This window comes from Panthera uncia (assembly GCF_023721935.1).
Source record: "Panthera uncia isolate 11264 chromosome A1 unlocalized genomic scaffold, Puncia_PCG_1.0 HiC_scaffold_17, whole genome shotgun sequence".
Lineage (NCBI taxonomy): Eukaryota > Metazoa > Chordata > Mammalia > Carnivora > Felidae > Panthera > Panthera uncia.
In genome coordinates, this window is record NW_026057577.1 from 62,106,274 (window position 1) to 62,130,148 (window position 23,875).

General features: G+C 38.2%; 1 long non-coding RNA gene across 1 annotated transcript; it reads right to left on the reverse strand.

Moving 5' to 3' along the window:
* Positions 1–506: 506 nt before the first annotated feature.
* On the reverse strand, positions 507–21,473 carry LOC125935806 (uncharacterized). The gene is made up of 3 exons (XR_007461797.1): positions 21,356–21,473; positions 1,746–1,890; positions 507–623 (listed from the first exon to the last, which is right to left on the reverse strand). It is a non-coding gene; the product is annotated as an uncharacterized LOC125935806 (long non-coding RNA).
* Between the last annotated feature and the right edge of the window lie 2,402 nt (positions 21,474–23,875).

A 23,875-nucleotide genomic window follows, 5' to 3' on the forward strand; every position in this document is an offset into this window, starting at 1 on the left:
TGGGATGAATATCTAACTCCTGTTTTTTTCTCTGAATAAAAGTATCTCATTTATGCAGTGATAAATGATAATTCAGTCCATCCTGTGGGATGGATTTAAAATATCACAAATTGGGGGTGCCTGGTCAGCTCAGTTGGTTAAGCATCTGACTATTTCCCCTCAGGTCATGATCTCACATTTTGTGGGATCAAGCCCCACATTGCATTCTGTGCTAACAGCGCAGATCCTGCTTGGGATTCTCTCTCTCTTAAAGACATAAACAAACAAACTTAAAAAATAATATCACAAATTGGTGGACTCTGTAAAATTGATTTGGAACTCACCAAGATGTATAGTTCTATATTTATACTTTCTTTTGGAATTAATTTTGAAAGGAGCCCAGTCTTTACAGTTAGTACAGTTCACAAATTTCTTATCATCTTAAAATCCATTTCACTGATGGTACAACTTGCCAGGCCCTAAAAGCATCAAGTATGCAAATTATAATGTAACATGCAAGTCCTTTACCTTTCAAGCTCATGGACGCCATTTCTTTTGACTCATTAGGAGGATTTTTGAAAAATATTTTTCCTCTGATTTTGCTTGCATGTGGCATAACTCTCTCCAGACTGCAGGTGGAATATCTGCAGAGGAAACGGTTAATGTCTAGTCTAAGATTTGGTAGTCAATATTTGGAGCAATGTCATCTTTTAAAGATCACTAAACCTCGCTTGGCCTTAACTTCATCTGTTAAAATGAGAGAAACCAATTATCTGACCTTTGAGATTCGTGTAGGAACATGGCTGTGTCTATATCCTGGATCTGAATAAATAAAATAATAGTAAATGGCACTTGGGAGGAACTACCATATGGTGTGTAACTAGGTGTGATGCTCTGTCTAATCCTGTTAATTTAAAATTCGTAAAAAACCATTAGTGAGTTGGAAGACAGAGTGAAGAACCTATTAATTACATGGGCAAGTGATGCTATATAATGGGATGTTACAAATGGGGGAAGAAATGATACGTGTGGCATGCATGCCCAAGAGAGAGTAAAGCACTTGCTGACTAATGTGCACATTATGTTTGTTATTCTAGCAAGAATTTTTCTTAATGAGCCAGATTCTCCCATTGTTTAAAATTGTTCCCTTAATTCTTCCAGGTGCTAGAGTACCATGCCCTGGAGTATCAAAACTGCCTTTGATGTTACCCTCATGTCCCAAATGTTGCACTTGCTGAAGCATGGTTTAGGCAGCTGAGAAGATCTGACTCAATTTAATGTTCAGTTTAATGTACCAGGGGTTTTTACATGATATCTTGTTTTATCCCTGGAGGATTATATTAATTGCAATGGAAACACGGAGGTAGTAACACACTTAGCATTATTTATCTCGGCATTAGGCACACTAAGGACCTATTTAGCTGGTGGGAGCTTCAGAAGCATCATTTTCAGTTTCTAAAGAAATCAAGTTTTATTCCCAATCCTTTGCATTTCTTAGCAAGTCTCTCTGTAGCCTTAATGAGCTATTCACCTTCTCAAAGGAACACTGAGTATTAATAACAAACTATCCATATTGCCCAAAGGGACCAAGGTTTTGTCGACTTCTAGTCTTCCTAATTTTTCAGATTCACTGACTGTGGCATAATTCTGGTTACTTATTCTTTCCCGTTGTGTTGCTGTTGTTTACCATCAAAGCAATTTCATAACTTTGACATGCATGCTACTTTCCAGTGCTCTGAAATGTTGATTTCAGTATATATACTCACAGTTGCCGTAGCTCACGTTCAGACTAATATAATGTTATCAAATATTTGCCCTTCATGTTTCTTTGTCTTTCTCAGGTTGTGTTTTGACGGACATGAATTGAAGTTACCCCTTAGGACTCTTTGCCTAATCTTGGCCTTTCCCCCTCTGAAAGAAAAGAAGACAGGTTATATTTTCATGTTAAAGTTTTACAGTCACTCCCTATACAGGGGAAGTGAAAGGAAGCATTAAACATAACAAATTAAAGCACGTTTAGACTTTCACACATTTTTATCTGAGACAACTATGGTACCATTTTGCATACTTACATACTGTCTTCCTATCTTTTTGTGTATACACAATGCTTTTCCTTAGTTTTTTTTTTAATGTTTATTTATTTTTGAGAGAGAGAGAGAGAGAGAGAGAGAGAGAGAGAGAGAGAGAGAGAGAGAGAGAGAGAGAGTCTGAAGCAAGCTCTGTCAGCACAGAGCCCAACGTGGGGCTCGAACTCAAGAGCCATGAGATCATAAATTGGAGCCTAAGTCGGACACTTAACCAACTGAGCACCTCAGGTGCCCTTGTCTACACCATGCTTTTGATCAATTTTGCTATTACCTTTGGGGAACAGTGACAATTGTACACCTAAGCATGTCTGCTGCTACGAATTTTAAACACTTGAATTTTGGTTAAGAAGCACAATGCTCCGTCACAACATTATTTTTTGGGAAAACTCAACCAAGCACCAGTGTTATCAGGATCAGGTTTCTGAGGACTTGAAGCTCCAATCAAGTTGTCCCTAACCACTTTCATTCATAGGTGGGCAGTCAGAGGGATAACTGCATAGGCACATGTGAATGGCTCAGCCTTCTCCAGCAAAGCAAAACATCTGAAAGAAAAATAACCACTTGACAGACAATAAAAATTAATGAAATAGCATTTCATTTCTTTGGCATCAAACAGTACATTTAACGGACCATTATAAACAGCCATATAATTTCTAATTCTAAAAATGATATAATGTAATCAAGACCTGTCTGGCAAAAATATAATCTTAATTTGGTTAATCTTGTGATTTCGCTCCCAAATATTCTGGACTGAGTTGCTGGCATTTCTTTACACCTAAAATAAATTCCACTGCACAAATATTTGAATATCTGCCTCAAATTGTGTTTCACAGGACTAAAGCTTAGTGTTATTCTGTCAGCAAAGGGTCTGCTAGCATTCTCCTGGGTGCACAGTGTTCGATGAGATCAGAGGACACCAAATAGAAAACAGTAGGTCAGATCTGCTTTACATTTGTCTTCTGATAGGTCTGAATTTTTTTTTTTCAGTATTTGATAATCAGCTGCTACCACTTAAAAACGGGTATAATGCATATAAAGATATGGGTTCCTTGCTTTTCTTTATAAATCGAGAGATCAGACAATCCTGGGACTACTGAAGTATAGCAACTGTTGGCCTGGACTGAGTAGTGCTGCTCCCTGCTAGTCTATTTTCATAGTCCCCTCTCATCCTGTTTTGATATTCTAGATAATCCATTTGCAATTTTCAGAAGTAATGCCCTTGTTCTTCTCATCCTCCCTTGGAAATCACGTAGAGTCTCCAAATGTCAGTACCAATGCCACATTTTCCTGACATAGCCTGTCTTACTCGCTAAATTAAGGCTCTCCTCCTTTGTCCCCCATTGAAACCTTGGATATCGTTCTATTAAAACATTTATCCCATTAATGATGTCAGAGGGCATTTCTGTTTTGTCTGTGGCCCTTATGTTTCTCCGCCTCCTGACTTGTTCCTTGAAGGCAAAGACCATACATCATGCAGACTTAATGTGTTCACAATCAGCAGTTTGCTCAGCACATGGGAGCTCAATAAACTCTGGTTGAATAGATGATTAAGAAGTAAAATATGTAGGGGCACCTGGGTGGTTCAGTTGGTTAAGCATCTGACTCGGTTTTGGCTTAGGTCATGATCTCATGGTTTCAGGTATTCAGGCCACCAGTCTGGCTGTGTGCTGCCATCACGGAGCTTGCTTGGGATTCTCTGTCTCCCTCTCTCTCTCAGATAAACTTAAAAAAATTAGAGAAGTAAAATATATATTTAATTTTTGTTAATGTTTATTTATTTTTGAGAGAGAGAGAGACAAAGCATGAGTGTGGGAGAGGCAGAGTCAGAGAGACACAGAATCTCAAGTAGGCTCCAGGCTCTCAGCTGTCAGCATGGACCCTGATGCGGGGCTTGAACCCACAAACCATGAGATCATGACCTCAGCTGAAATTGGATGCTTAACCAACTGAGTCACCCAGGCACCCCTTAGGGATAGGTTTCATTAAATTCAGCTTTAATGACAGGTTTCATTAAATTGAGCTTTTTTGACAATTTTCATTCACACTTTTAACGTTTGATGGCATAAGGCTTCTTTCTCTTCTCTTCCTCCTTTTCTTCTATCCTATAGGCTATGGGTGTACATGCACAAACACCTACACGCACACATACCACCACATAGCAGAATAATCATACTTCATAAGTATCCACTAATTTGGAAGGGTGCAGTAGTACAGAAGTATCAATTTAAAATTTGCAATATAAATATCAGACTTATATGCCACTGACTTATATAGTTCATTAAATCTCATTTTTGTTGGTTGTTCTAAAGGTAAATGACAAAAATAAGATTAATTTTATGCAGAGACAGAATTAAGAGAAAAATGATGCTCTAAAGGTTCAGACTCTGCTATTCAGTATGGATCGTGTAGATGTGGCTGTTGTCTGAATGGAAGTTAGGAACTTTTACATAAGCTCTAAAGGAGTTGACTACAGAAAACTTCTTCGTGATTACAGTAGCACGTCTACTTGCAAATGTGGGCCATGAATACCCTCATCTGTGTGCCTACCGTGGAGCCGTTTGTCTTTATGGGATTTTGCACAGCTGACAGCTAATGCAGGCGTTTAAATGCAAAATCTGACACTGATGTTTTCCCCCCAAATGACACTTCGATACATAAATTATATGAATGTAGTTAGCACTATTCATTTATGAAATAATGTAGCTACCACTTAGTAATGCAATTCAAAACATCTTTCACTTTATTTAGCCATTTCCAACCCCATTACATGGAACTATGAAAAGAATAAAAATTGATTAGACAAGGAGCGACAAGTGGGCAAAAGCATTTCCCAGCATGTTGCCCGCCTTGTGGCAAAATGATGGAACAGTAACATTTTACTTCCTATTGAGGAGATGTTGCTTGCTTAGGTGGCCTGTTTCTGATTAAAAGCATCTTTGTAATATTGCATTCACTTCCATAAAAAGGAAAATATGCTCTGTGCCAAAGAGTCTAGTACTAACTGCAAAAAAGAGATGTTACTGTGGCAAGATAGGATATTCTTGGTTCCAGTCCTGTAGGATGGTGGGTTTTGATCGGCAAATTAGGCTTCTAAGCTTCTAGTTTCTCTACGTTGGGTCAATGATAAAAGTGGAAATAATATAACCATTACTAGTGACTAAGTTAAGACTAAGTATAATTTTTGAGAACTTTTTGAATGCAATTTCCTTCAAATATATTATCGGTAATTGTCAAAAAACCCTGGAGATGGAGTACTGTCCTTTTTTTATAAATGTGAACTCAGACTCACCCCAGCTAAGTGTCTGCCCGAGGGGGGCAGTGAGCGTTTGAGCCACGCCTGCAGCTGGTAACTCCTTAGCTTTCATTCTCCCAGGTACCTTAGGGCCTACGATGCCTATTTGTGTAAAGATAAGGGGGTCCCGCTGTCTTCCTTAATGTAATTTGTGGGTCTGTGTGGTGGGGTTCCTCTTTGTTTGCTTTCATGAACTTGTTAGACTTCTGACAAAAGTATTTTGCTGTTTAGGATTTTCCTTTTGAATTTTGGGAGACTGGTCTGGACGCAGACTGGCTCTGTTTCAGGAGTGGTGGGGAGAACACACATTCATCTCTCTGATGGCACTTGGGTGTGCGGTCCTGGCAAGTTATGCATTGTCAATGAGCTCGGGACACACTCACTTGTGTACTTGCTCACAGAGGCTGACTGAGAAGCAGCTCAAGCTAGAGTCTGATAAAGAATAACTGGTCAAGGGACCAGGGAGATATTGCACGTTTACTTTTCCATCATGTGAGTATTAAGTATGGGGACCTTGCATTTTGAGCAGAAGGCTGGTAATTTCTCACGTGATCTTTATCAAGAAGTACAAAATCAGTGAGCAGCATACAGCTTGAGGAATGTGTCTCAGGTGGGTTGTGAATTATACAGCCAGATGGCCTCACCTCCCCAAGGACTGTTCCAAAGTCATATACATTCTTTATTCATTAATTTTCAATTTTTTGCCTAACATTTTCATTGGTATTAGCCTTTTCTGCAAGGGAAAAATCCTTTTTAATAAAAGAAAAGAGTAAATTTGGATATTACTCATTTTGCAGGAAAATACAAACCTATACTTAAAAAAAAAGTAAATGCTAAGATAGTATTTGTGATCAAAATATATCCACAAAGTGTTTTTTGCCCTTCATTTATCAGAACTATTTAAGTCTTATCATTTCCTTCTTACTGAGGTCATGTGCCTTATTAGTGGCAGACAGAGCTTTATAGACTAAACATATTTATGTTCTCTTTTAAATATAACATGAGGCTTATTGCACAGAACTGTTTTCCTTTTCCTCTGTTTCTTTTTCTAAATCCTATATAAGCCTGATACTCTACTTTTAGTCAACTGGACTCTTCACTAATTTTATACAGGAAAAGGTATGGGGTTGGAATCTCAGGCTGAAAATCTAATATTTGGAAATCAAAGAAAAGACTGAAATGATCACGGTTCACACCAGAAAAGCTTTATGTTAAATATAGACAAGGAGATCCTAAAGTAATTGGTATAACTAAAAATGTTCCTTTCTTTCAAAGTTTCATCCTCAGCCTGAAGCTTGTATCGTATGATTTCTGAAGCAACTGTCACAGACATATGATGGAAGAGCAAAGCAAAACGAATCCTATCTCTTTTGCATTTATATATATTCATTAGATCAACACATTCTTCTTTCTGAAAGTGGTACTTATGAAATTATGAACACAGTGCAGATGGTCTGCTCTAATCGGTCCAGCCTCTTCACAGTCCATGAACAGAGCCTGTCGGTTCCACCTCCAGCAAGGTCATTCTGCTGCTCTCTCTCCACCTGTCCTCACTCCTTCCCTCCAGGGTCCTGCACCCGAACCTCTCTCTCACCCATTCTTCCTTTGTCTCAGCAAACACGTAGCACGTAATTGCCCATTGTTCAGTCCTCTGCTGTGCTGCTCTTGGGTGTGAGTCTCTCCCTCCACTACTGGATTGTGGGCCCCCTGAAGATAGGGAAGCTGTCATCTGCACCCCTCAGCACAAAGCAGAGCTTGGGTTCTCAGCAGGAACTCACTGATTGAGAGCCTGCTTTCTGCTACTTTATTTTTATTATTTAATTGAGTGAGATTCTGCAGGACGTAAACTGTGCCCTTGAAACCAAGGCACCCTTGGGAGCTATATTAACTTAGGGCACATGGGCCCTATTTATTTACTGTTTCAATATACTGAGTTAGCTGTACTATCAATCACATAATCTGACAGTCTTTTAAAAATGCAGTGCTTCTTCTGCATCTTTTGGCTTTGCTCCTTCTCTGATGACCTTTTGGAAGCAGTGGAGTGGGACTAGGGTAAGAGGAAGACTTGTCATGCTCTGTCAACTTCTACAACCTGAATTAGAAAACTGAAGAACAAGGATTCCTCTGTCATTTTTTAAAAACGAATAAAGCAGTACCCTTCCTACAAGTACAGAAAAGCATAGTATTTCTATTTACTCTTAGAATTGTAGACATAGGATGAGGTGTTTCCCTTAGGGTGGCATTTGTCAAGGTAGACCTGTACTTATATTCCTGTTTTCTCTTTTCTTTTATAGAGGCCGTCTGGTTCCTGTGTGTGTCCGAGATAGCATGGATGAGTGTTTGGGGCCTATTTATGGCTAAGCCCCCAGACACATCTCAGCCAAGGTACATTTCCATTCAAGTATTCCAAATAGTTCTTCCCTGTCCATCAGGTTTTCTGGGAGCTCTGAGTTAGGAGGATGGATCTAGTGGTGATGAGCTTGAAGAAAGCCTGGGAGGAACAAATAAATCCAAGACCAGACTGCTGCCTAAATAGTCAAGCTACAGAGGTAAAAATTTTAAATGTGCCTAGGTTGGTGTTGAAATGCCCATTGTTTGAAGGGTGTCTGAACAGAGCAAAAACAAACCAAAACCAAACAAAACAAAAAACAAAAAAACCCTCCTGGGCCTTCTAGCCCAGGAGAAAAGGGCTGCTAGTGGATGCTTTTAACTAGGCTAGATAGACCCTGGACTGCCCAGAAATTTTGATGAGAACTTAAGACTTGGGTAAAAGACTGATTAGGTAGATGAGACATCCATGAAGGGAATCTAAAGTCTGATGCTCTCACGAGGACTCTGAAAGAAGATAGGATTCCTGACATTCCTTGCCGGGGTATAGTAGCTCTTAAGCTACTACCACACCTGGCTCTCTAGGCCTCAGGGTCCTATACTCAGCACACCTTTATTGCTGGTCTCAGAGCTGGGCAAGTGTTGGTGGGGATTCTCATAAGGACTCCTGAGAAAACAGGTCAGTTTGGGGCTTTGACTAAAAATGGCATTAGGGTGGCCTGAGACCATTGGGCCAAACCTAGTCCCTGGTTATGCCCTAGAGTGAACCCAAACTCTCAATCTCTGAATTATTCTGATGGATCTTCTGGCTTTCAAGACCACAAGGGCTTTCTCTGGGCAAGATCAGATGCCGGGATTAGGCTCCAACAAAATGTATTTCTTTGGAATCCATCTAGCATGGAAATAGCCTTCCCTTGGTCGGCAGCCCATGTGTGGTACAGCATTGCTCAACACAGCACATTCTTCCTAACGTATGACTTCAGAGGGAAGGTGGGACTAAGTGTGGAGGGTTGAGGGTAGAGGTTTCTCAGAAATGTCTGTTGCTCAAAGCCGCTATTTTTCTCAGTTGAACAACTTTGAGCTTATTGCTTTCATTTTCCTCAAATATCTATCAAGGCTTTGTAACTTATGAGCAAACAAACTGAAACAGAAAGCCATTTTTTAAGTTAATTTTATATTTGGTACAGGATTAGAAACTGCTCTGTTCACACATCGGCTATAGCCTGTAGCACAGAAACCATGCCTGCTTTTCCAACACATCGCTGTGATATTTGGTTAGAAGGGGATTAAGGATACGAAAAAGAAAAAAAGGTCAGTTTCTATTTGTAGGTAATTCTCAATGTCCCTTCTCAGAATCTCAATTACTACTTCTCTCTTATTTTCTTTTCCATGTGTGTCATGGCCTTAAGACTTGTTGGAAACATTAACGTCCTACATTCTCATCAGCAGCCATGGATCATAGTACCACTCACTAACATTTTATTACAGTGTCCTGAGCTGCCCAGTCACCTCATGCTAAATTTAGGTTTAAATAAATAGAACATCTTAGTTGCAGTGCTACTAGAAAGCAGCTGGAACAAGAATAAGGAGATCTATTGCTTTCATATTGCTGTATTGTGACAGGTAACTGAGAAGTTTTTTTTTTTTTGAACCAAATATATAGATATTGATCATGTTCCTGAGTCATTCTGAATACATTACATGTATATTCAGATCTGGTTTTGAGTTCAAAAGTCCCCAGTTGAAACAGTTGTCAGCCCCTTAGCCTTCTTAACCCCCTAGATCGTTCAATTTTGTATTTCTGGTTTATTCTGGAAAGATTCATGAGATGCACCCTGCCTCCCCAACAAGTACAAGGGAAGGACTAATGTTAGTGTTCCTCTGACTCTTGTACAGCCTGCCATGAGCTTGGTTGTACAAGAAATATTTCCTGAAGGGATTTGCCTTTTAACGTTATAAAATCAACACTTAGTTAAAAAATATTTTTTTTAAATATAAACACAACACAAAATATAAAAGCTGCCATGGAATATAAGTTGAAACAGTAATGGTGCTCTTACCCCTATCTTCTACCCAGTTTTCCTCCTGAGAAGCAGAGGCTTCCTGTGTAACTTTTCAAAAATCCTATATTCATTTACAAACACACACACAGAGAAATGTTTATATGTGTATATCAAATGCTAAGTATATATACTGTCCTGCATTTGATTTTTTTTTCTAACCTAACAATGTGTCCTGGTGAATTCTGTATCAACATTACAAAGCTAATGAATTCTTTTAAAGAGCTGCATCAGATGTATTCTATGGATATGTTGTTCCTTTTTACTATTATAATTTTATTATTAACTTTTTACTATTATCAATGATATAGCAAGAATATCTTTGTATATGTCATTTTATAGATGGGCAAGTATAGCTAAAGGATAAATAGAATTGCTGTGTAAAGGCACTGATAAATTGCTCTCTACCAATTTCTCCTCTAACCAACTTACAATGCATGTGTTGACTATTTCCTTGACATACCCTGTGATACCCAAGGGAAAAAAGTGACATTATTAATGGCAAACACATAGCACTTAGTCTGCACCAGGCGCTGGTCTATGTGCTTTACATATATTATCTCAAGTAAGACTCACAACAACCTTGGGAAGAAGGTACTTTCATCTCCAATTTACAGTTGAGATAAGATTTTGCTTCAGGTCCCCCAGCTAGTAAATAGAAGATGACATCTGATCCCAAGCTGTCTGGCTCTAGAACTCAGTTCCTATAAGCATGACCCTAAACTGTGCTAATAATGGCATTTTTTCCCCTGAATATTCTCTGATATAGAAGAAGCTCTCAGGAAACAAGTGTTCAACTCTTCAATAAGGAAGACAGCACCCCCATCATCCTTCCAAGTATTAGCTCCCGGCTCACTAGTATATTCTCTAACCTTACTCTGGCCATAATTTGTTGAAATATCAATATTGCTATAGATGAACCTTGCACTACTCTGGCCTATGAGTTCCTCAATTTCCTCTCAGTCATCTTAACCTCCACGCTATCTCAGCTTTCTTTTCTTTGCTGTTCCTGTTTTCCCACTCAGTCCTTTTAATATCCATACTCCACCACTCTTCGCCCCCACCAGAATCTAATGATCCATTGAGCCTATCAGTTTTTCACTGTTCATTCCCACAACGGCGCCCTCATTTCCCCCCAACACAGTAGCTTAGATTTCACAGTCCATTGCTACAATTAATCTTACTTAGATTACTGTAGAGCTGGACTCTACACCTCTACACTTGACAAGTCACTCTGTTCCCTTGCCCTCTTCCAACGTAGTCTTAAAACAGCAGGTGACTCTCTTAAAATATAAGTCAGATTAACTCACTTGTCCGTTTAAAACCCTACAATATGTTCCCATTTGATTCAGGAACAAGGCAAAGTATTTCATACTACTTGCTCTCTTCTTCACTCTACTTAAGCCCCATGTTCCCATCCCCAAATCTTTGTACTTGTCTTGTGCTTTTTCCTGAAACATTTTTCCTCCAGATTCCTATGTGGCTCCCTCCCTGACTGTCATAATCCCAAGGAAAATAGTGTGCAAATGTTAACTTTATACCTTTTTACTATAGAGCTCAACATAGTGTATTTCCCATGATTAACCAAACTTTTAATCAAATCTTATCCACTTACTGTTAAAATTTGGTGTTAGATTAAAGGTTTCTCTCACTCTTTCTGATGCGCTTCTTCTCACTGTTAATATAAATTCCTGGTTTTGGAGATGGAGGTTTACTTAAGAGATCTGACATGAATGTAGCTACATTTGTTCCAGAGCAAGAAACTGTCAAGACTGACTGTCACCATAGTGCTTGGCACATTTACACAATGAAAGGCTACATAGTCATTAAAAAGTAATAAAATATAGCCAAAAATGCTGATACGGAAACATCACCAAACTAAGAAAAAAATAAGTGAGAAAAAAACCCGTATATCCACTGTTTCCTATATATTTTCCTACATATTTTGATTCCCTATAAATTCCTATATAGGATTCCTATATATTTTCTCTACTTGTAGGTGTAAGTATATGTAAGTTACCATTAAGAGTTTACATTGGGAAAAAAGAGGCTAAGGAGATTTTTAGTTTTCATTTTCTTTGTTTTACAACTTTATTTTAAAACCATGAACACATTTTTAACTTCTGTATTTAAATTTAAAGTTACATTAAATTATTGAGCCGAGTTATCTAGCATAAACTTATTTATTTTAGTGAACAACAAATCACTCTTGGGCTCTGAGCATAGCACCAGGCCAGGTGCAGGGGAGGCCATTAAAGAAAAAACAATCACTGACCTAACCAAACTTAAAATATGATAAAGGAAGTAATATTCACAGAATCAATGAGAGAAGAGCACAGAGTACATATAATTCAGGCTAATGTCCTTGAAGTGAATGATATATATTACATGAATTGAGACAAGGAAAAGACAAGTTGCCAGGTGTCATCAGGCCAAGAAGATATAATCTGCATTTAGTGTTGAAAGAAACCTAAGGATTTGATCAGGGAAAAGAAATGGAAATGACAATCCAAGAAGGAGTAACATATATCACGCAGCTTTAGTAAGGTCATGAGGAACAAACCAGCAAGGTCAAAATGTTTTAGGAAAGTGGATTAGCACCAGCGTGAGGACTGATAGAGATGGGCAGAGACTGGGGAGGAAAGAAGTTGAAAGGTTAACAGAGAAATCTAAGTCTGAATATTTCTGTCTGAAGTAGAAGAATAAAATTTAGGTGGAGAGAAAAGGATGAATCCAAAATAGGCTGAAAAAGAAAAAGCAATCTTATGTAGAGCCTGATTAAATGTTTGCCCTACAAAATGATTTTTGGAGAATAAATATTTCAGAAAAAGAAATGTTTCTACTTTTCTTACACTGAGCACATACTGATACAATATCATCTCTATCCAATTAAGAACTAAAGAATAGAAAAATAGTTTTATAAAAGGTCTCTCAGTAGAATTACTGATAGCTATAAATCTATTTAGTAAAATTGAATATAAAACTCAAAAGAATAGATAAAAACAATGTACTAAGAATAATCTAGATGCAAAATTTAGATGTAACAAAATATTGAGAAGCTAGGTACATGAAATGAAAAAAATAAAATACATTGCAAACTCATGGTTTCTAGAGGGAAGGGAATGGTTTTATGTAACTCTTAATATAATATTTCAACCTTGACTCCAAACATTGACAAATACTGTTGTCTCCATGCCACTTCTCCTGGAATGGCATAACCCTCCAGGATAATGTTAAGGGAACAGAATTCAAGGTATAGAGTGATTAGAGTGCTTTGCACCCCTACATAGAGCACAGAAGGCTGATCACCTGCTTTTTCTCAGGAAACATTTCTTAATAAGAATTTTGTTTTGTTTTGTTTTTCAAATAGTAATGCACACTAAATGAGGCAACTTGGATGAGACCACTACATGATTTATTACTTATTATCTACTCCAACCTGGGTCACAAAGAATAGCAGTAAGTCTGCAATGCCCAGAAGGTCTCTGTTGTATTTCCCTGCATAGGTGTCACATTATTTCCCTTCACTTACTGTTCTTGATCTCCATCAAAACTCCTTATCAAACTCTTGCTAGACCCTCCCCAAAGTGAGATTCTCCAGGCCATGTGTAATTCCACCTATAATTACTGTTCATTTAACTTGCATATGGTTTTTCTTATTATAATTCATTTTCATAAGGCAGGATACTATTGTCCGGTCAATACAATGAAGCTTTGCCCAGAACTCCTAATGCTGCCTGAGCTGATTTCTAATAGGTTCTTGCCTATCCTTCTGCTATAGGATGAAGAAATACCTCTCAAAAATGTCTACTCCCTAATGTCTGAAACCTATAAGTAGGTCATGTTACATAGCAAAAAAAGACTGTCACGATGTGAAGTTTATGGATCTTGAAATGGAAAGATTATCCCTTTCAGACAAATCTAATCACACCAGCCTATAAAAGGAAGGGAGAGGAAGGGAAGGAAGCAAGCAAGCTAGCTGGTTGTTTCATACCTATTTAAGTGATATTTAAGAAAAATTAATTTGGCAACTTTTTGGTGAAAAGTTGACTAAATCAGAGCAAGACTGGATTCAAATTGCTTGTGTGTTATTTTAATATTGCAGTAAAACCAACAAAACAAAAAATAAGAGAACCTTTCCCAGCTGGAGTCAGAGGGATGCAGTGTGAGGATCTGACCCAAGTACTGACTCTGAAGATGGAGGAAGGGGACTATGAGCCAAGGAATGCACGTAGCATCTAGAAGCTGAGAACACCCCTCAGCTGATAGCCAGCAATTAAACTGAACCTCTGTCCTACGACTGTAGGGAACTGAATTCTACCAATAGTCCAAATAAACAAGAAGATTCTTTCCCAGAGCCTTCATAAAGGAATACAACACTGCTAACCCTTTGATACCAGTCTTGTGAAACTCTAAGCAGAGACTTGAGCCCACTGGACTTCTGACCTACAGAACCTGAAGTTATAAAATTTGGTATGAAGGTACTCAGTTTCGGGTAACTTATTACAATAGCAATAGATAATTAATATACCTTCATAGTATGTTAAGAGAATGCAAGTCATGCAATGGATTCTACTTTTCTCTGTTCCTGTTCTCCCTTCCTTTCCCCTCAATGTCTAGCTAATAGGCACAATTCTTCTTCATTCTACAACTTAACTTCAATTGCTTCCAGTAAACTCATGCTTATCCATGTTTAGTATGCAATAGCTTCTTGTTCTGATCAATGCATCCCACTCAAAATATAAATTAAATGATTTTTAAATGTAAAAAACAAGATTAGAATTTAAAATAGGTTACATATGGTTTAAAACAGAAATATAAGACAAAAGACATGAATACATATGGCAGAAATCAGAAAATGAAAACATCAGTACAGCATTTTAAAACAGATAGAAATCCTTTAACAAGTAAACATAAGACCCAATATTTTCATTATAATAATAAATGTAAATGGGAGATTAGACTGTAAAACAAAATCCAAACAACATACTTAAACCACACTGCACAGGTCCACTTATACACGGATTTTTTTGTTTCAATAAATACAGTACAGCACTGTAAATGTATATTCTCTTCTGATTTTTAAACCTTTTTCACTAGCTTACTTTATTGCCAGAATACATATGTATACATAATACATAAACAGATGATTAACACATTTTGTATATTTTATCAGTAAAGCTTCTGGTCAAAAATAGGCTCTTAGCAGTTACATTTTGGGGGAATGACAAGTGCTACATGGATTTTTGGCTTGGGGGGCGCTTGGTTACAATAATAACATCAGACAATGAATTAAAAACAAAAGGCTCAAAATAGGATAAACGTAAAAAAGCTCAAAATGGGATGGATTGGGTCATAGGATGGAAATAACAGTCTTCACTTATTTTACTTATTTTGCTTTCACTCATTACTATTAAGTAACAAGACTCATTTGAAAACCCCTTTGCACACTCATAAAAAATTTTTCCTTGGAGAAAATACTCCCCTCCAGTTTTTAAGAATAAATCATGTCTGGATACTAAGATGGCAGCATAGTAGGAGGACCCTAGCCTTGTCTTGTCCCTGCAACACAACTAGATAGCTATCAAATCTTTCTAAATACCACCAGAAACCATTTTGAGGACTAAAAGAACAAACTGCACATCCAAAGGGAGAGAAGAAGCCACATAGAGGAAGGTAGGAAGTGTGGAGATGTGGCATAGAGGAGAAATGGATTCCAAGTGCTACAGACAGGAAGGAGCCCTTGTCACAGAGAAAGGCTAGAAAGTGGAGTCTGCAGGAAAGGAAAACACTTCCCCAAAGCCAGCGGCTGCAAAAATGAGAGGGGTTGATTTTCTTGTGACCAGCAGGGTTTAAAGACTGCAGTTTTAAATAAAGGCCAACAGGCTTGCCTGGGATAGAGCCCTGGGCATGCTCCACTACTTGTAGAGAGAAATCAGGCAAACCACCCAGGGGGCAGAAGGCTTTGAAACAGTGACCTGAGAAATGCCTGGGATGCACAGAGGGGAGATTATTTGCTCCTCTTGGAGTGAGTTGCTGAGAGGTAGTGTTAATGGGATGCCTCTCTGGAAACAAAGGAGCTAGCTCTTGCCACTGCCCTCCCCCACGTCTCAGCATAAACATAGAACTACCTGTATTAAGCAGCAAAACACTGACACTTGCTGTCTACCCTGTTTGTTCCAAGTCCCATACTGCTGCATTGTGGTGTGACTGCCCTTCTCAGTCAAGCTTGCCTCAGTCCCAGTATGTCAAGATCCTTCCCCAAAAGACCAGCAGAAACCCCTAAACACACCACATGTCCTGACCAGAGTCCTGCAAAGCTTTGGGTTTGTGGAAGTAGAATCAGGTCTCATTTAACAAGCAGACCACAGCATATCTAGTTATAACTTGCCATATTCTGGGCAAAAAGCAAACACTACCCATTTCAGGCAAGGAGAGCCTCTAGGGATGATTGGCCTGAAGGATAGAGAAGCCAAAACACAACAGTAAAGCACATGCAGCCCACACCGTAGGCATTCCCTGAAGCATCAGACCCAGGACACTATATGACCTCTTCTTCACAAAGCCATTACTCTCAGGAGCAGGGACAATAATGGGTTTTTCTAACATACAAAAGAAGATAGAGACTTAGACAAAATGCCGGGATGGAGGACTTCATCCCAAATTAAAGAACTAGATAAGGTCACAGCCAGAGATCTAAGTGAAACAGATACAAATAACATGCCTGATGGAGAATTTAAAGCAACAATCTAAGGATAGGGGCTGGGCTTGAGAAGAGAATGGAAGACTTCAGGGAAACCTTACTGCAGAGATAAGAGTTAAAGAATCAGAAATGAAAAAAAACAATAACTGATATTGAAAATAGGCTTGATGCAATCAACAGAAGGCTGCAAGAAAGAGGAATGCATAAGTGATAAAAAGGACAAAATAATGGAAAATGATAAAGGTGAAAAAAAGAAGTATTATGGAACATGAGAATAGACTTAGGGAACTCAGTGACTCCATCAAAAGTAATAACATTCATATTACAGGAGTCCTAGAAGAAAAAGAAGAGAGAGAAAAGGGGCAGAAAATTTGAGGAAATAATAGCTGAAAATGTTCCCTAATCATGGGAAGGAAACAGACATCCAGATCCAGGAGGCACAGAGAACTCCCATCAAAACCAATAAAAGCAGGCCTACAGCAAGACATTGCAATTAAATTGGCACAATGTAGTGATAAGGAAAAAAATCTTAAAAGCAGTAGCAAAAGAAGTTATTAACTTATAAGGGAAGACTCATAAGGTTACCTGCAGATTTCTCAACAGAAACTTGGCAAGAAAGAAGAGAGTGGCAAGAAGTATTCAACATGCTGAATGGGAAAGATCCACAGCCAGGAATACTCTTACACAACAAGGCTATCATTCAGAATAGAAGGAGAGATAACCAGTTTCCCAGACCAACAAAAACTAAAGGATTCATGACCACTAAATCAGCCCTGCAAGAATATTAAAAGGACTCATTGAGAGCAAAGGAAAGACCAAAAGTGACAAAGAGAAAGGAACAGAGAAAATCTCCCGAAACAATGACAAAATAAGTAATAAAATAGCATTAAATATACATCTACCAATAATTATTCTGAATGTAAATGGACAAAACACAAGATCCATCTATATATGCTGCCTATAAGAGTCTCATTTTAGACCCAAAGACACCAGCAGATTGAAAGTGAAGGGATGGAGAAACATTTATCATGCAAATGGACATCAAAAGCAAGCCGGAGTAGTAATACTTATATCAGACAAACTAGAGTTGAAGTTTTTTTAAATACTTATTTTTGAGAGAGAGACCAAGTGTGAACAGGGGAGGGGCACAGAATAGGAAGCAGGCTCCAGGCTCTGAGCTGTCAGCACAGAGCCCGACATGGGGCTTGAACCCATGAACCATGAGATCATGACCTGAGCCAAAGTCGGACACTCAACTGACTGAGCCATGCAGGCACCCCTAAGACAAACTCTACTTTAAGCCAAATACTGAACAAGAGCATTGTATCACCATAAAGGGGACAATCCAACAAGAAGATGTAACAATTCTAATTATGCCACCAATATGGAATACCCAAATATATAAAGCAATAACAAACATAAAGGAACTCATTGATGATACATTAATAGTAGAGGACTTTAACACCCCATCTACACATCAGTGGGCAGATAATCTAAGCAGAAATACAATAAAAAAGCAATGGCTTTGAATGACACACTGGACCAGATGGACTTAACAGATATATTCAGAACATTTCATCCTAAAGCAGCAGAATATACATTCTTTTCAAGTGCACCTGGGATATTCTCCAGAAAAGATTACACAAATCAGGTCTCAACAAGTACAAAAAGATTGAGATCATATCATTCATATTTCCTACCCACAATTCTATAAAACTTGAAGCCCATTACAAGAAAAAAAAATCGGAAAGACCACAAATACATGGAGGTTAAACCACATACTACTAAACAATGAATGGGTCACCAGGAAAAAAAAGAAATTAAGAAAAAAATACATGGAAACAAATAAAAACACAATTGTCCAAAACCTTTGCAATGCAACCAGAGTGGTCCTAAAAGGAAGGAACATAGCTATACAGGTGCATACCTCAAGAAGCAAAAAAAAAAAAAAAAAAAAATCTGAAACAACCTAATCTTACACCTAGACATTTGTCTGATTATTATGGCCACAATTTCCAGTATTATGTTAAATAACAGTGGTGAGAGTGGAAATCCCTGTTTTCTTTCTGGCTATAAAAGCTCTCAGTTTTTCCCCATTGAGGGTGGGGACAAATAAAGCCCACAGCCAGCAGAAGGAAGGAAGTATTAAAGATTCGAGCAGAAATAAATGATATAAGAACTAAAAAAACAATAGAATAGATTAATGAAACCAGGAACTGGTTCTTGAAAAAAATTATTAACATTGATAAACCCCTAACCATACTTATCCAAAAGAAAATAAAAAGGACCCAAATAAATAAAATCACAGATGGAAGGAGAAATAACAACCAACACCACAGAAATACAAAAATTATAAGAGAATATTATGAAAAACTATATGCTAACAAATTGGACAACCTGGAAGAAATGGATAAATTCCTAGAAACATATAAACTATCAAAACTGAAACAGGAAGAAATAGAAATCTGGAACAAACTGATAACCAGCAAAGACATTGAATTAGTAATAAAAATATCTCCCAACAAACCGAAGTCCAGGTCCAGATGGCTTCACAGGTGTTTCTACCTAACATTTATAATTTTTTAAAAATGTTTTTATTTATTTTTGAAGGATAGAGAGAATGAGGGGGGGAGGAGCAGAGAGAGAGGGAGACACAGAATTCAAAGCAGGCTCTAAGCTGTCAGCACAGAGCCTGATGCGGGGCTTGAACTCACGAACTGTGAGATCATGACCTGAACCAAAGTTGGACACTTAACTGACTGAGCCACCCAGGTGCCCCCTACCTTTTAAAGATGTGTTAATACCTATTCTTCTCAAACTATTCCAAAAAAATAGAAATGGGAGGAAAACTTCCAAATTCATTCTCTGAGTCCAGAATTACCCTGAAACCAAAACCATATTAAGCCTCCCCTAAAAAAAAAAACAAAAAAAACAAAAAAAACAAACAAACAAAACACACACACACACACAAACAAAAAACTACAGACCAATATCCCTGAGTAACATGGATACAAAAAATCTCAATAAAATCCTAGCAAATCAAATCCAACAGTACATTAAAAGAATCATTCATGATCAAGTGGGGTTTATTTCTGGGCTGCAACAATGGTTCAATATTCATAAATCAATCAACATGATACACCACAGTTGTAAAAGAAAGGGTAAGACCCATATGATCCTCTCAGTAGATGCAGAAAAAGCATTTGACAAAGCGCAACATCGATTCATTATAAAAGCCCTCATAAAGTAGGTTTAGGGGGAACATACCTCAACATCATGAAGGACATCTATGAAAAAGCCACTGTTAATTAATATCAACCTCAGTGGGGAAAAATTGAGAGCGTTTCCTCTACAGTCAGAAAGAAGATAGGGATTTCCAGTCTCACCACTGTTATTTAACACAGTACTGGAAATCCTAGCCATACCAGTAAGACAATACAAAGAAATAAAAGGCATTCAAATCAGCTAGGAAGAAGTCAAACCTTCACTATTTGCAGATAACATGATACAGTATATAGAAAACCCAAAAGACTCCACCAAAAAACTGATAGAACTGATACACAAATTCAGTAAAGTCGCAGAATACAAAATCAACATACAGGCATCTTTTGCATTTCTATGTATCAATAATGCAGCAGCAAAAAGAGAAAACAAGGAATTGATCCCATTCAAAACCTGTAAGATAACTAGGGATAAATGTAACCAAAAAGATCAAAGATCTGTACTCTGAAAATTATAAAACACTAATGAAAGAAATTGAAGATGACACAAAGAAAAAAATGCCATGCTCATGGATTGAAAGGACAAATATTGTTAAAATGTCTTTATTTCCCAAAGCCATCTAAACATTTAATACAATCCCTATCAAAATATGACCACCATTTTTCACAGAGCTAAAACAAGTAATCCTAAAATTTGTATGGAACCACACATGACCCTGAATAACCAAAGCAACCTTACAGAAGAAAAGAAAGGCTAGAGGCATCACGTTTCTGGACGTCAAGTTCTATTACAAAGCTGTACTTATCAAAACAGTATGATACTGGCACAAAAATAAACACATAAAACAATGGGACAGAATAAAAACCCAGAAAGGAACCACAACTATTCAGCCAATGAATTTTTGACAAAGCGGGAAAGATTATACAATGGGCCAAAGACAGTCTCTCCCACAAATAGTGTTGGGGAAACTAGATAGCAACATGCGGAAGAACGAAAAGTTGACCACTCTCTTATACCCTACACAGAAATAAATTCAAAATGGATGAGAGACCTAAATGTGAGACTTGAAACCATTAAAAATCCTAGATGAGAACACAGGCAGTAACCTCTTTGACACTGGCTGTAGCAATTTCTTACTAGACATGTCTCCTAAGGCAGGGGATATAAAGGCAAAAATAAACTATTGGGGCTTCAAAATAAAAAGCTGCTGCACAGTGGAGGTAACAATCAAAACTAAAAGGCAGTGTATGGAATGGGAGGAGATACTTGCAAATGACATGCCTGCTGATGGGTTAGTATCCAAATATAAAACGAACTTAGAAAACTCAACATCCAAAAAATGTATAATCCAATTAAAAAAATGAGAAGACATGAATAGACATTTTTCCAAAGAAGACATGCAGATGGTGAATAAACACATGAACACGTACTCAACATCACTCATCACAAGGGAAATACAAATCAAAATCATAATGAGGTACCACCTCATACCTGTCAGAAGAGCTAACATTTAACAACACAAACAAAATGTGTGGGCAAAGATGCCAAGAAAGGGGAACACTTTTACACTGTTGGTGGGAATGCAAATTGGTGCAGCCACTCTGGAAAACAGTACCGAGTTTCCTCAAAAAGTTAACAATAGAACTACTCTACAATCCAGCAATTGCACTTACTATGTATTTACCTTAAGAATGAAAAAATACTGGGGCGCCTGGGTGGCTCAGTCGGTTAAACGTCCGACTTCAGCTCAGGTCACGATCTCGCGGTCCCTGAGTTTGAGCTGCGCGTGGGGCTCTGGGCTGATGGCTTAGAGCCTGGAGCCTGCTTCCGATTCTGTGTCTCCCTCTCTGTCTGCCCCTCCCCCGTTTATGCTCTGTCTCTGTCTCAAAAATAAATAAACGTTAAAAAAAGAATGAAAAAATACTAATTCAGAGGTATACATCATCCAATGTTTATAGCAACAGCGCGGAGCCTGCTTGGGATATTCCCTCTCTCTCCCTCTCTCCCGTCTCTCTTTCTCTCTCTACAAAATAAACAAACATTAAAAAAAAACCCTTCGGCATTCTTTGAACAATTTTAAAACTTACCATTTAACAAGAGAGAGAGTCTGTGTTAATACCCTCTGTGCTTTCAGAGAAATGAACACTTCAGCAGATGTCAATGATACTTTTCTTTTTCTTGTAGTGATGGTCTTGCTTAAATTCAAGTTTTAAAGCAACTTTTCTAAATGCACATCCATAAAACATTTATGGACTCTAATGAAGATGTATTATAGGAAATGTCTAAACTACCCAGTTTTGGGGAAAAAGACAAAGCAAAACTTAAATGCAAGGGGATGAAATAGATGAATGTATGTGGTTGACATTATCATTCACTTTTTTTTTCAGTGTTCAGATTAGAGCTCTCTTTACAGCATGCCATAAATACATATTTCTATTTTATAATGTATGTGCTACTGCACCATAGGTGACCAAAGGGAGTTTTTCTTGCTGACTGCTAACTGTCCATCTTACTGACAGTGCTGGAAATGAAAGGGGATGTAGACCTTGGATAGATTATCAATCCTGGGGAGATTAATCTGTTTTGAATTGAGGGTCTCCATTGCTCCGAGATGGGTCTGGGTCAGTACAATTATAAGGTCAAACCTGAGAGAGAAGGATCCAGAAGCTGGGGGAGGGAGAATAAGCACAAAGCTGGAGACAAATTTAGCCAGTCAGTGACAGTGGTATGCTCTGACCTGGAATGGTATTTTAGATAACTGCTCTATTCTTCTTTCCTTTAAATGTGAAGCAACATTGTAATTGGACAGCATAAATTTCCAAGTCTCCATTTTGGCTATGGGGAACAGTGTACAAAATCTGATTCGATTTTACATTTGGCTTTACTCTTTTTTTGTTTGTTTCTTTTGTTTCCCCTCTGAGTCAAGAGAATTATATATGAACACTAATTGTCTAGGGGTTAGAGATATCTATTATTAATCACCAGTGAGTTCAGAAGTACAACCTATTTTAGGATCTGCACTCTAATTTCCTAATTTTCCTTTGGGTAGGGAGAGAACCAACCAATGGCACAAATTACAATTCTTGTTCCACAAGGGAAAACAATGTCCAAGGATCAATTGTTTTTCTTTGATCACCAAAAATAATGAGATCTCCAGCTGGTCAGTTTCCATTACGGATTTCCCTCCTAATGCAAAAGCTGAGAAGGGGAAGGTATGTTTAATACCTCTAGGATAGAGACAGTATTAGCCTGCAGTCTACTGGAAAGCAAGCACATACATGCCAGAGAGGACTCTATGGGAAGGATCTGATGTCACTTTTTAAATTCCCTATAATCTGCAATGCATGGTACTTCTTTATCTTACTGTTTTATATTTACCAACCCCAAACCTAAATAGTCTGTCAGTTTTCTAGTTAATCTGATTATTTTAGGCAGCCAGATTAAGTAATTCAGTTCCCAGATGGAATATGATGGACTCAAATGACCTGGTTTGGTGACTTGTAATCATCTAGTTGACATACATACAGCCAAATCTCCACATCATGGCAGTTTTACAACGCTTGGAACCACTGCTTTGAGTATCAGTTCCATCAGCCAGCAAGGCTGGCTCTTGCTCTTGTTAAGTTTAGTTGCACATGTGTTGCTTGCTCACATCCTCCTTTACTGCCAAAAAATCCAGTTAGAGAAATAGATAAAAGATAGTGGGATTGTTAAAGATGGCTTTTTGAAGGTTGTGCAGTCATGCTTTCATAGTGAGGGAGGAACAGGAAAAGTGATAATTTCCATTTTTTCCTCAGCCTCACTGGGGACTTGAGTTAAAGTAGCCGAAGGATTAACGTGGCATCAGCACTCTGATTGGGTCTAATCCTTCTCAGGAATCCTATTAGAGTTTTCACTTGCACAGTCCTGGGGAGACAGCAAGGCTGCCCCACAGCCCCACCTCCCTGGCCTGTTCTGGTTGGCTAGGCTGCCAACCAGAGTGGCCCAGAGCCCAGGCCGAGTGGCCAGAGCTGCCCCAGCTTGGCTGTGGAGACAGACAGAGTCTGCAACTCAGCACAGCCCTGGTTCCAGGCATTTTTGGCTGTGTAGATATAATTTCTGTTTTCAAAAATATCCCTGAAGCAAGCAGTGAGCAGTCCATAAGAGATCTTTTGTAGATTTCCCCTCTCCTTCTGTATTATCCATATCTAAGAGGGGTTTTGTT